Below are 13,531 nucleotides of genomic sequence, written 5' to 3'. Positions count from 1 at the left end.
GTGGGTCTTTACCCATCAAGAGCTAAATGGACCAGCCCACTGAAGCCTAAGCCTGGTGTATTATTTCTAGCCTAGCCTATGCCTATGCCTAACCCTGAAACAAGCCTAATTTCTACTAAGAAAATAAGCCTACCATTACAGTGGAAACAACGTCAGCAAAGATGAATGTATTAATACTTTTTCAGACTTTTTTCAACATATATGCTGGATATGTTAAACATGGACATGGAAAACCAAACGGATGAAGAAATAGAAATGTGTCAAATTGAAACGCCTATACTGGAATCATGCTTGTCATATGACAGTTATACAAATCTGGTATGTAATGAGAGATGAACAGTCACCCTAATACAGTTAAAAACTGCCGTGCAAGATTTGGAAACTGTTATAAAGGCGATTAAAATCTTATTAAAATTGTAAAAGCGTAGAAAATATGTTTATTGCCAGTGGGTATCGTTCGCTCAAGCTAAACGTTCACAGACTGTAAATGTATAAAACTCGTATTAAGAATGTATTTTCATTTGTGATTGTGTTTGTGGATATCAGATTTTCAACAAAAGAAAAGCAATTGTTCGGTAAAGCCTGCATTGCCAATGAATCTGCAAAGGGGTAAATAGAGATGATATTTTCTTACAGTGAATGTTGATCATATACCATATCGAAATATGCAATAGACTGTTGCCAGTGCATTCCTTGTAGTCGTTTTAACGAACTATTTAACACTGGTCGCTTTTCTGAATACTGCGCTATTATTGACCTTATTATATTATAATATATTTACCCGTGAAGGTCCGGGTTAGAATGTGCCTTCAGTAACCCAAGCGGCATGCTTGTCGTAAGAGGCGACTAACGGGATCGGGTGGTCAGGCTCGCTGACTTGGTTGACATATGTCATCGGTTCCCAAATGCGCAGATCGATGCTCATGATGTTGATCACTGGATTGTCTGATCCAGACTCGATTATTTACAGACCGCCGCCATATAACTGGAACATTGCTGAGTGCGGCGTAAAACGAAACTCATTCACTCACTATATTATATTTTATATCATTATATTATTACTTTATATGTATACATGAATATTACAATAATCCTGATAATGTAAAGGTATCGCTTTGCACAGCAAAATGTGTAGAATATATGTCTGTATACTTAAACGAGTGGGCCAATATTAACAAGGAAATATCGGAAACTAAAGGGTAAGTGTTTTTATATGTAAAGGGTAAATGTTTTATATGTGAAGGAAGGAAGCGTGTAGCACGCCTTGTATTACAACATTACAAGCTATTTATGGTTCAAACGGCAAATCGTTACACGCTCGACAAATATATTTATCTCCAAAAATATATTTGGTCATATTTATACATATTACTTTATTGTCCTTTTCGTCTAAGATATGGATATTGCTTCCAATATTATTTTCATTGTCATTTCATGTTTTTGTGCAAATCGTGTATAGCTTTGCCATGATCCGTGGTTTGTGGTAATAGATTATCATTAGTATTATGTGGGTAACTTTTTATTTTATCAATTTTACGATTCGGTGAATCAAATATTATGAAGAATACAGGCAGAAGAAATAATATCCCAAGAGAATTAAGATTTGTCCATTTTGTAAGAACATTTTAGAAGATGAGGTTCATTTTATGTTCATTTGCCCACAATATGATGATTTAAGAACAGGATGCATGTTAAATATTGACTGTAAAGATAGAAACTCTCTCATTCGCCTTCTTCAAAATGAAAATAGCAATTATTTATATATGTATGCAAATTATATTAAGGAAGCGTTTATGCGTCGTAGCGCATTATTATTGTGAATATATAAAACATGTTCTAGTTATTGTGCACATCATACCTTTTGTATTGTAATATATTGTGTACATGGGCCTGTGGCCTTTCTACTGAATAAAGTTATAATGTGTATAATAATTCTCGCGTTGCCAGTGGTCGAATCTTCAACTATATTTTCCTACTATCAGACACACCAAACCATTGCAACCGAATCGATATATGTTGCGGTGAAATATGATGAGTTTTCATTACCTGCGTATTTGATGGATGAGATTGGATTGATTACTTAATTGATTGCCAGAGTTGGTGCGACCACTAACAAGGACTGTATTTGTACTTGGCTAGTGTAATTACACGCAACACATGTAGCATTGTTTACGCTCAAATCAGAAACTCGGATTGTATTGAACGATCAAATAATATTAGGTTAAACAGTATGACAAAAATCCCATTTCGATTTAGCTGATAAAATTGACGGGTATTACAAAGTACTAGTGTTGATATTTACAGGGTTCTTTAACATTATTAGAAATTGATTTTCTGGACAATGGTATTTTTGTTCTTGTCCAGTGACTAAAACTTGAGCTGTCATTAAAACAACATGTAATAGTAGAGAAATGATCATGGCAGAATGTTTACAATACTATGTGATGGTTCTCGTTAGTGTGAATAAGAGTGAAAACGACTGTTTAACAGATACGAGGATTAGCGAATCAAGATTGTTCAGGCAAGCCTCTTTGTCATGATACTGGGTGAACTGAGTTAATAAAGTCACAACTTTATAACATGTTTTACCGTGAATATTACAACTGATTTCACAGTCCATGACCAAAAGGCCTGTCGGTTGCATCAACACTGATGTGGATTTCAAACCGTGATGACAATCGCAAACACGGTGGTAAACACGATCTGCCTTCGTTTTACGGGCATGTAAAATGTACATTCCGAAAGTACCGCATCGTAACATCGATTTTCGAAACGAAATTCCAAAAGTTTGAAACCTCACACACACATGTCAGTACATGCGCCCGCTACATGAACATATCTGCGGACAAAACTATATATGTGTATATGCTACTGATGTAGCGACAGGAAAAACCGGATGTTGGGAATACAACACAAAATGAGTCAGGACTTACAAGGAACACAGTTATATGCTGGGTAGGGTGTGTTGGATGTTGGTTATACTCTTTCTCGGGAGAAAAGGAACTCAATATCGTTTGGATCACTGCAATCGTTTCTGATGACAATAATCATATACCCTTGGTTATACTATAAGGGAAAACCATATTTCATTTGTGCGTTTTCAAGAACTAATATGCTTTGTTTTTCAAAATGTTCATTAGTCTTTATCTGAATGTCAACCGATTGACTATTTTCCATATATGTAGAGAGACTGGAGGTATTGTAGGCATCTGGGCTAGGGGAGGACAGTACATCAGTTCAAACTAGTATGGATTTACGTTTCATATGCCATTGTACCCGAGAAGATCCGGGTTAGAATTTGTCTTCAGTAACCCATGCTTGTTGATCGGGAGTCAGGCTCGCTGACTTGGTTGACACACGTCATCGTATCCCAATTGCGTAGATCGATGCTCATGTTGTTGATAACTGGATTGTCTGGTCAAGACTCAATTATTTACAGACCATCGTCATTTAACTGGAATAATGCTGAGTGATGCATCACTCGAGCAGGCAAGCAAGCATATGTCCTGAAAACAGTCTGTCACCAGTTCTAACTGGACTCCTCATCTTACCGTGCTTGGATGGCTGGTATATGTATCCCACTTAAGGTGAATCTTGTGACATAGGAACTGATAAACACATTGTCAGATTAAAAAGTTGCATTATCATCTAGAGTGTTTGCCTGGCAAATATCCCATATAGGCTTGAGAACACCGTATGTAAACAAGCTTACACAAATACAGATTTAAATGACACTTGTTGTTATATGACAGGTAAATCGATTCCACGTTTTCACTGTACAGTTTACACTAATGACTGCGTATTTAATTATTCTACATGAGGATTACCATGCATTGTAGAGCAATGTTATCTATACTTTGATACAGAAGGTGCGCAAACATTAGGAAAGCATTAGCAGTGTGTGGACTGAGATCACACATAGCACGGGGAATCTTCCATCCCATTGGATAAATACTAGAAACAGTCAGGGATCTTTTTAATAATGTTACTGTTTATCCCAGTATTATATTTTAAAAAGAAACATTTTGATTGCTTTCGTAAATAGATAAATGTCTGATAAAACTGGCAGATTATGTTAACATCAGAGATTGTTAGTGGCTGTGTCCTCAAAGGAGGTTAAGTCAATGTAAAGTTATGGTTATCCTCAGGAGGGTGAGTGAGTCCCAAAACTTTTAATGTAAAAGTATTTCCACCAAGTTTTTAAAATCGCAAAACATGACTTTTGTGCTGTTGTAATTCCTGGCTGAAAAACTGCCAGTGTGACTTCAAATTTTAACTAAGGGATGACTGAAGAATTTCGATGTGTAGCAAGAATGACAGCAAGAATGAATACGTCACACCGCCGCACGTTTTACAGACCGTCCTGTCACACATTCCCCTACACGTGAGACAAGTATGAATCATTCGTCCTGGATCCATAATAACGAAGTCCTGTCATTGACGGAGTTTGAGTACATATTAGCGTTGCAGTCTACTAGTATGTCATCAATATTTGGCGGCTTTCAAACAAATCAATTGTAGGTAATGCAACTGCGCGGGTCGTTATAGGGGTACAATGGCACGCCATAATCCATCTCCATTGAGCGAATCATCCGATCAATATTGGTCGTTCTTTCAAATGTATTATATCTCTTGTTCCATAACTAAGGTGTGCTATTATTTGAATTGGAGTTATTACATTGCTTTTACTGGTGATCACATTTTTAAAAATAAATGTTTAAAAGTTCCAAGTAATTGGATGTTTTGTAACAGTCGGATTTCTTCACACAAATGTAACAGATGTATTTGTTTTACCTGGGCGCAGCAGGTCCGTACAGATATTCGGTAATTAATCTGTGTAATGATTATAGTTTATTGAAGTGTGCTTTAAATGTAATTATGTTTGCGTTACAGTTCCAATTAGGTTTGATAATACCAACCCTGAATACTTCATGTCAGTTCCACACCAGACAGAAAAGGAATCAAACATTGCTATTTATTTCCCCTGCAATAACGATTACTAATGGCAGTACAGGAGAGGAGGTGCAAAATTAGTGGCGCTATACAATATAACCAAGAGCAGTGAAAGTAGCGATAATAATATCAACACAATAACGGTAAAGTTTTCAAAATAGGCCTGGCCTGGAGACAGAAAGTGGTCTTTACACTGTCACAACCACTGGTCTTAATCTGAGGAGATATTAGAGAGACATGCACTTGTCCACTTGTTTGGTGTAAACAGACCGCTGCCATACAGCTGGAATATTGCTGAGTGCGGCGTAAAACTAAATTCACCCACTCAGTTATTGGTGTGTCTATATTTTCAACGTGTTTAACCATTCAATAGACACAAGAGCATTGTTCCACTTCACAACCGACACTATTCTCTTTTAACAGCTATGTGGACATATAGTCACGGGCTTACTGTGGCTGAAGTATCAGCACCAGTTCACGGAACAGTATACCACTGCAAAGCATATTGCAGTTAACTTGAAAAGAAGGACATGTAAACAATAAACACTTTTCACTGACTGCAGGTGATCTTACACGATCCTCGTGTTCACCTGATGAAGCGAAGTTCTCCTTCCTAGTAGCTCCTGGGACATCAACATACGCTGTTGTACACAAATCAAGGGTATATTACTCACTGTTGACAGTGTTCATCCACAGCCATTGTCTAATTAAAGTTCCTCTGTATGTATTTCTTAAGCAGTTGCATAAAGTACATCTCTAGGCTTCTAATCAATGTCTCAAAGATTTGCATGTACCATAATACTTTATGCTATCAAGGAGGGACTCTCTGTATATTCATATAATTTGTACAATGTGGACTATGTGGTATCTCCAAATTTCAGTGAGTGAGTGAGTTAATGTTTAAAGTCACTTTGGCAATATTTTAGCTATAACTAGAAACAAGTTACAGCATCATAATGAATGAAGCTAAATTATAAAAAAAAAAAATCTCAACGAAGGGCAGTAAACCAACTGGGATATCGCAGATATAAAAGTAAAACTAGCAATTTAGGCTAACTTTTCCTACAATCGCCAGCAACGGAAGCGATGGTATAAATCAAGCTTGGATCCATGCAGGTAGCAGAGGTACTGTAAGTCCCTAGCATGGTGATCTTCCTTCAGTTGTTGGTAATCTATAGCCTGTTTCTATATTGTGTATTGTCCAAATAGTGCTATTAATTTAATTCTAAATGTGATAATGTACTGGCTTTATTGTCCTTTGACGACTGGTATTTTTCATAAACACTTATTCTTTACCAACGTCAAAATTTGTTCTCGTCACGATATGGCTCAAAATTGCCGATATGACGTTAAAGGAAGTCTCTCCCTTTCACCATTAAATCAGCAGTTGATTTTATTCATTCAAACGACTGCTCCAGACTCATCTGTGTTCATTGCGTTATGACTAGCTATTATGTATACAAATCCCTCATTGTATATATGTACATTATCCATCCACTTTCTTAGCGCATTGATCATGGGCCTTGTGCATGGAAAAGGCGCATTATAAGTTCACATTTATTGCTCCTGCCCACATTGTTAGGTTCCTCTTTAATCCTACAATCAAATGTCTTTTTGTCGATTAATTCAACGACAAAAATTAATACGAGGATTGTTTTATGGAGAGAGATCGAGAGAGAGACAAATGTTAAGATAGATTGGTGATTATTTGTTAGATTCAATCATGGTCTGATTAAGTAATATTTGAACATCTTTTATTAAAACACGTATTTTGATAACTTAATTTTTTGGCTGAAAGGTTTGGTGATTTATTATGTATATCATTGTTTACAGATACTATCGGACGACTGCGTTCCTTGTATGAGTTAAATACGTGTTTTTTCCCTACACATCGTAAGTTCCCATTTGTCTTCCTCACACAAAGAACACGCACGTCTTGTTTGTTTTCTGTATGGGTTAAAGCGTAAATTGTACATGCAAAACGGTCTGGATTTGCATCCTATGGATCTAGCAAACCGAACCTCATATAACTGAAATAACGCTTAAATCCTACACATGTTTAGGCTTTTACTCAATCGTTTCTGATAGTCTGGGACGCATGTTTTCACCTTTTTTTACATGAAATATGTGATGAGTGTACACGATTCAGAATCCTTGTGGCTGTCAAACGCCATGTTCATTTGAGACATATGACATCAAGGTATCAACATCAATGTACCCATCAGATGCAGCCATGGACTATGTATTGAAGCTGTCGACTTTCTCAGACGAGGAATATATATTGCCAGATAAATTTAGGACAGAATAACACTATTTTTATTGACCTTTAATATATTTGAAATTTACATTTTTATTCTATATGCATATTGTTATGTTATATAGGCACGATACATAATGTAATTGTTAACACTGGAGAATTTCCCCAAAACGTTTGCAGTTATCATTAAGTATGTATTGACCATTCCGTGACGCTGAGACTATCTTTTGTCAGGTAACCTGGGTCAGTAGGCATCTATCTTGGAGCTACATTCCTGACTCTCACAGAACTCGGAGAGTTCCTCCTCAATCTCTGTTTGGCCGTCTTCAGAAGATGTAACCCGGTGACAAAGTCAAACATGTCAATTTGACCAGCGCTAAATCACAAAGAAACTACTCAGATAGGTCACGAAAGCAATATAACAATAGATCAACTCCTCTCTGCAAGATATGTCATATCACAAGTAATAAATATTCCTCTGAATGAGCTTAGTTAGATTCATGACATTCTCGGTCAGATACAAGTTGCAGTATGGTTCACTTTCACAAGTCCAATCCACACTATCTATCCGAACACTTTTAACAACATCTAAAGTCTTTTAATCGTTTGCTTATGAAGACAATTCTCGTGGTAAACGTTCCATCAGACGAGTTTGTTAGACCATGGTTGTAGTTAACCTGGTTTTATTTGTCTTATAATATCACGAAAACAGCGTCGAAGTTTTTCTTGTGCTTCCAAGATATGTCATTTAATACTTCACATTTGATGTAGTAGCATCATATACTAGTTCACCACTTGAGTGTGATGTTTGGGGCCAGGACCAAAATGAACAGAAAGGTTTATCACATTGTATTTAAAACAAAAACAAAAAGAAAACACTAATGTCCATGCGAACATGTGTAAACCGGTCGCCTTTCCATGGTAAACTGTATGGTTCACATCATGTTCATAACAAGTGCAAAAACCTAAAAAACGACTAATATGATTGCATGTAATATAGACACAATGAAATTCTTCAGTTTCTCTTAAGACAGAAACAACGGTCCACTTTGATGTGCCCTTGTTTCGGTTGCAGCTGACGTCAGTTTCACTGGTATTATTACAATAATAATGTTGTTTTTCTTGGTTAAATGTTTATTGTATATATGATCGATCGAAACAACGCAAAGTCATTTATTGTGTTTAGATGTGATGACAAAATCTTCAGGATCATTAGCCCATCAGCTTTAGGTGAAAGGACAGAACACCTTTCACGCTGACTATCATACCGATCTGGCAACTCCATCGGCAAATATTGTCTTTCAGCTTCGCTGAATGTAAATAATCTATTTGTCAATAACACGTGCCGGAAACATGAATGTCTTTGAGGCTGACCGATTTGGATGGGGCAGCAAAATGATTGCACAGTTTAGGGGCAGCAAAACGGTTTGTGGAGGCGGGTTTCGATGGCTTCCAAAAGGTTTCTGATTTAGGTTGATAGAACGTTTGTTAAATCGGTTTGATGATCGCCCTCTGTGTTTGTTTTGAAATGACAGGTGACATGATGTTTTCTGAGTAATTGTTATTTTAACAATGGAATTAAATCTGCTAAGTGTTGTTTCAGAGAACTGGCTTAAATTGGTCACTTCCTCTTATGTTTGATTTTGTTGGGAAGGTACTCATTGTGGCATGTCAAAGAACATGGTATTTATCAAGATGGTCTATTAAGATGGTCAGCGCTATTGTTATTTAATTAAATTCCTGATTTCCTGCTTCCTTCTTTAAAGTTTGGAGTAGCTTATCAATTAATGATGTATTATCAAATCATCCTTCCCCACCTGTATATAAGAGGTTTAGATGGTCAAGGTTAGTATAACACACTGCATCATGGAGGTTATTAGGAACAATAAAGGTGGTGTCAAGCTAGCGCTATATGGGTATATGTATACCAAGAAAAGTTCAAACAAAAGTCGTACTAGGTGGCAGTGTTCAAAAAACTAGTTGGTCACGACCATCCATCAGTGTGGGCAGCAATCGAAGGATTTCAGCAAGACTACGGCTTGTGCCTGATTGTTCCTCTGCAGGACGCCAGGGGGATTCGACCAGCGCCCAAGCGTGTGAGAAGAAAGAGGGATATGCACAAAGACAGATTGCGAAATCTTGCCAAAGTTTCTGACTGGTGTTGGACACAATATTACACTGGTATGAACTGTAGTACAAGTATCAACTGCACAACTGCATTATGTGCTTGGTGATTTGTGAATTTTGTGCTATTACATATGCTATTTAATGTTATATTATATGATATTATATTACATTATTTTCATGTGAGAATAAATCCATGTGCTGCAAAAAGATTTGCTGGTATTCTATTGCATCTCTTCATTGAGGACCTTTTGTCCTACCCATTGAGGGTTTTTTGTCCTGAGGGCATTTAACCTAAGGGTGTTTTGTCTGAGGGTGTTATGTCCTTGTGGGCCTATTGTCCTACCACCGATGTGATGGGTCGGGACAGGGTGATTTGTTGTCTTCCTTGGCTGTAGAGGTTGATTTGTTGTCTTCCTTGGCTGTAGAGGTTTTCCGTCCTTTTATAACATCGAAATCCTGGGCCACAAACATTTGATCCACATAGACCAAGGATACTACATACCATCGACCTATGAAGAATTTATCAAACTATAGACTTTATCAAAGCACCCTACCAGCTTTCTGTTACTACTTAATCTCCCTTATTTGTATATTATTTATTCTTTAGGTTTTATCACCGGTGCTGTTTGTCCTTCTTAGTCCCCAACTGGCCTCTTCCAATTATGTACTACTTCTATTCAATTGCAGGCCATTGTTAATGTAAATCTGCTGTCATAACATACCATGTATGTATACTTCTCTCAATTTGGTTGTAGATACTTTTATCTTAAAGGTCACATGCAACGTAAAACACAACTTTGCAGATTCTGGTACCTTTCGGTGTGGACTTTCCGAAACAAATCATCAAAAATGCAAATTCAATTTATAAAGTTGAAAAATAACGTGATGAAAAAAACCCGAGCGAAATCGTAGTTCAAACGATTCACTAATTTTCCCCAGGGTTTGGGGGGATTCAAGTGGTTTCAACAGCTGGGCTGCGCTCATAGCACGTGCGCAGTGAAATAGGTTCGCGCAACTTGGAAGCGGGTTGTCCGGTGAATACTCGGTGAAGGCTTTGGTGTGAGCTATTTTTCTAATGTTTTATTGATATCTCACAGGCGCGAGCTTTTTATATGTTATGACAGTAAATTAACTGTTTATATAATTTCATTTGTCTGTTTCACCACACGTTCTCCTTACCGAGTCACTTTCTCAGTTCGATACTTACAAGCAATGTCATTATTTAGCGTTGGCAGAATTTCTAACTGTTATATAATATGTCGTTGTCACAGACAAAACTCAATGTCTTGTTTTATTGACACCTGTGTGTCTGCCTGCCTGTCTGCTAATGACAATATTCAATACAAAACTGCGATCACTGACCACATGCCATTTGAACTAAAATCAACACACTGCTCGCGTCAACGTTAAACGTATTCGGAGGTTGTATTCTTTGATTTCCTTTCGCAGCCTCAGGGACCAAACGTTCATGAGATATCACACCCTATTTTGCACTGAAATGTGTTTAAAGCGAATTGACATGTTTAATACTATTGTCCTTTAAATCAGTTCAGAAATCTAGAGTGCACATACTACATTGTGACACTAATAGCCAAATGTATTAATAAAGTATGCCTGTCGCCTTTGCAGTTCGTGAACATGCAACCAATTGCTTTAGAGATATGGTGTGATGCACGGACTGTACCATAGCATGTTTGTACATTTCAGTTTGCAAGGACATACATCCACGTATGCTATCGAATGATCGCCTGTTTGATCATTTAAAAAAATAACCTTTGATTCAGGTAGTCCTCAATTTATACTCTTGTATAGGCATAGTTGAGGGTTGGACAATTACGCATTTAGGCCAGCCGGAACCTGACGTCTCCATAACAAAGATACACACCTATCAATTTCAGGATACTCTTTTGCCCGGGCATATAAAAGAGTGAACAAATACCTTATTGGAAAAGACAAAACGTTGTACAAATTAAACTGAGGTATGGTCTGAATGTGAATAATTTCCAAGAGGCGATATCCAATATCGATACAATCGTGATGCTGTGGTCAATAGAAATCGAAGGTATCACGACTGTGTCTTCTTAGACACTCGTGGACGCTGTCAAAGCAGCAGAGTTGGTCTGGCCGTTCGGAAACGTCTGAAGTGTCTGGGCATGTCATTTTGTTACATTGTTGTGGCATGGCATCTAAAACAGATTCAAAGGCTGCGTGGACAGATGGAACCGCATCTACTGACAAGAATTGGTAGTTTGTGGAGTGATTTCACACAGAACACAGGATTCCATGGCATCAATAAACTTACACCTGGGCGTAACTACAGTGTAAGATGGTGAGTTGAATATCATGTAGTAGCATTGCCATGTATTATTACAATTGACGCTTAGGCTGTGGCAGGTGATATTCTGTCACAGAAAGAATGCCACGTGTTCATCTCCTCATGTGTTTGTGGGAATTGTTTTATTATATGATATCGTATTCAAATGACGAAAACGTTGTATGCATACGCTTAACTACATTCTTCATAGGAATTGTTGAAGTGGCAGGTGTTCCCGATAGAGGACATGTTTATGTGAACACTAGGTGTCATGACTAATTGTCACTAATGTTTTTGTACAACTGTCGCTATTATGTTTAATGTGTTTTGGAAGCAACCAATTATTATCTGCCGTTGATGCCGTATTTTAGACACAGATTATCAAATAAAAACACAAAACCTAACAAAGCAACCGACAAAACAATATATTTGCGCATTGTAGTATTTGTTTAATAGAGTTATGAATCTAAAACAAGCGTAAGACAGGAGAAAAAAAATAACACTGGAGTTATCAAGAGTGCAATATGCTTGGTTAAAGAAGACTTGTAATAAGAGCCTTTCTGGTGTATGTGATCATCGAAAGTAGAGGCCCTGCCCTGCCCTGCCCTGCCTGTTTTGCCCTGCCCATCTGCCCATGCCCTGCACTGCCCTGCCCTGCCCTGCCCTGCCCTGCCCTGACCTTAAATGCCCTGCCCTGCCCTGCCCTGTCTCTGGGGTGTAAAACTATATGGATCTAAGTGTATGCCTATAATATATATGCACTATATCTCTTCTCTTTTTGCATATACTCACAGACTCAGTGTTTATTGCTGTGACTTTTCCTGAACATTTTGCTGTTTCCTTATCAAACGTTCTGCTTCATGAGTTACGTTTACTCTACATTGAGCATTTCGTTGATTGTGTTCCTGATAATGTTCCAATTTACTTTGAACTGCAATGTATTGCCTTCTGTTCTTATGTTTATTTCTTGTATGATGTTGCTATTGCTATCAACATGTCGATTTCATTTATTTCTGGCTCTAACATTTCAAATCTGTGATAGGCTGTTTTACATCTTTGACATTTACCCTTTTTCTGTTTTCAATGAATATGTTATGGGATTGCCTTTAAACATCATTAAAATGTCCTTACCTGGTTGATCATCAATGGTACATGTTTGTCAAGTACATCTGTTGTATCTATATATAACTTGATGATTTGTTTACATGAACTTCTGATCAATTCTTGCTAGCCAAAGGCTGCGATTGTATTTCCAATTATACCTACGTTTTCTATTTCACATGTTTTCAAAGAGTACATAGCTAATGAGTGATAGAATCAATATCATGGATCAATACAATACTCGATGTCAAATACACAAAGAATTTACTCTGTTCATTTTGTTTAAATATTTATTTACACTTTCGTACAGTCCATTTGTTCAGATCAATGGAGTCCATTATCAATAATTATGTAAATGATAGTCTTTTTTTTCCAAATGTACACTTGAATAACCTCGATTATGAATAACTCGATTATGATTTGCCAGAAGAGATTTCAAATTACTGTAACCACCTCTGATTGAATCACAGTATATGATACTATCTATGCACAAATTACCCACTTCAGGTTCCCCTCCTTTTTTTGATGAGTATATAAGAACTTGCACACAGCTTCCCACTCGTGCGTAAGGGATCACTTCTGAGGTTGACACAGGATGGTCTTGCTGCAATGTACCTACTTTTCCTGCATTCTTAATCTTATAGCACAATTTTGGTTTCCCATATATCTTTCATTATTTGTGTTTGATCAGACGATGAGGCGTCGGCAACGCAAGAAAAGAGTTTAGGCTTTAGGTATGCTAGAAATCCCCCAAAGTGGCCAGGGCGTTCAAATTTTAA

This window comes from Haliotis rubra, unplaced genomic scaffold, assembly GCF_003918875.1.
Source record: "Haliotis rubra isolate DU_JTF1 unplaced genomic scaffold, ASM391887v1 Scf362, whole genome shotgun sequence".
In the NCBI taxonomy this organism is placed as follows: Eukaryota; Metazoa; Mollusca; class Gastropoda; order Lepetellida; family Haliotidae; genus Haliotis; species Haliotis rubra.
The sequence above is the reverse complement of the archived record's forward strand: the minus strand, read 5'-3'. Positions refer to the sequence as shown.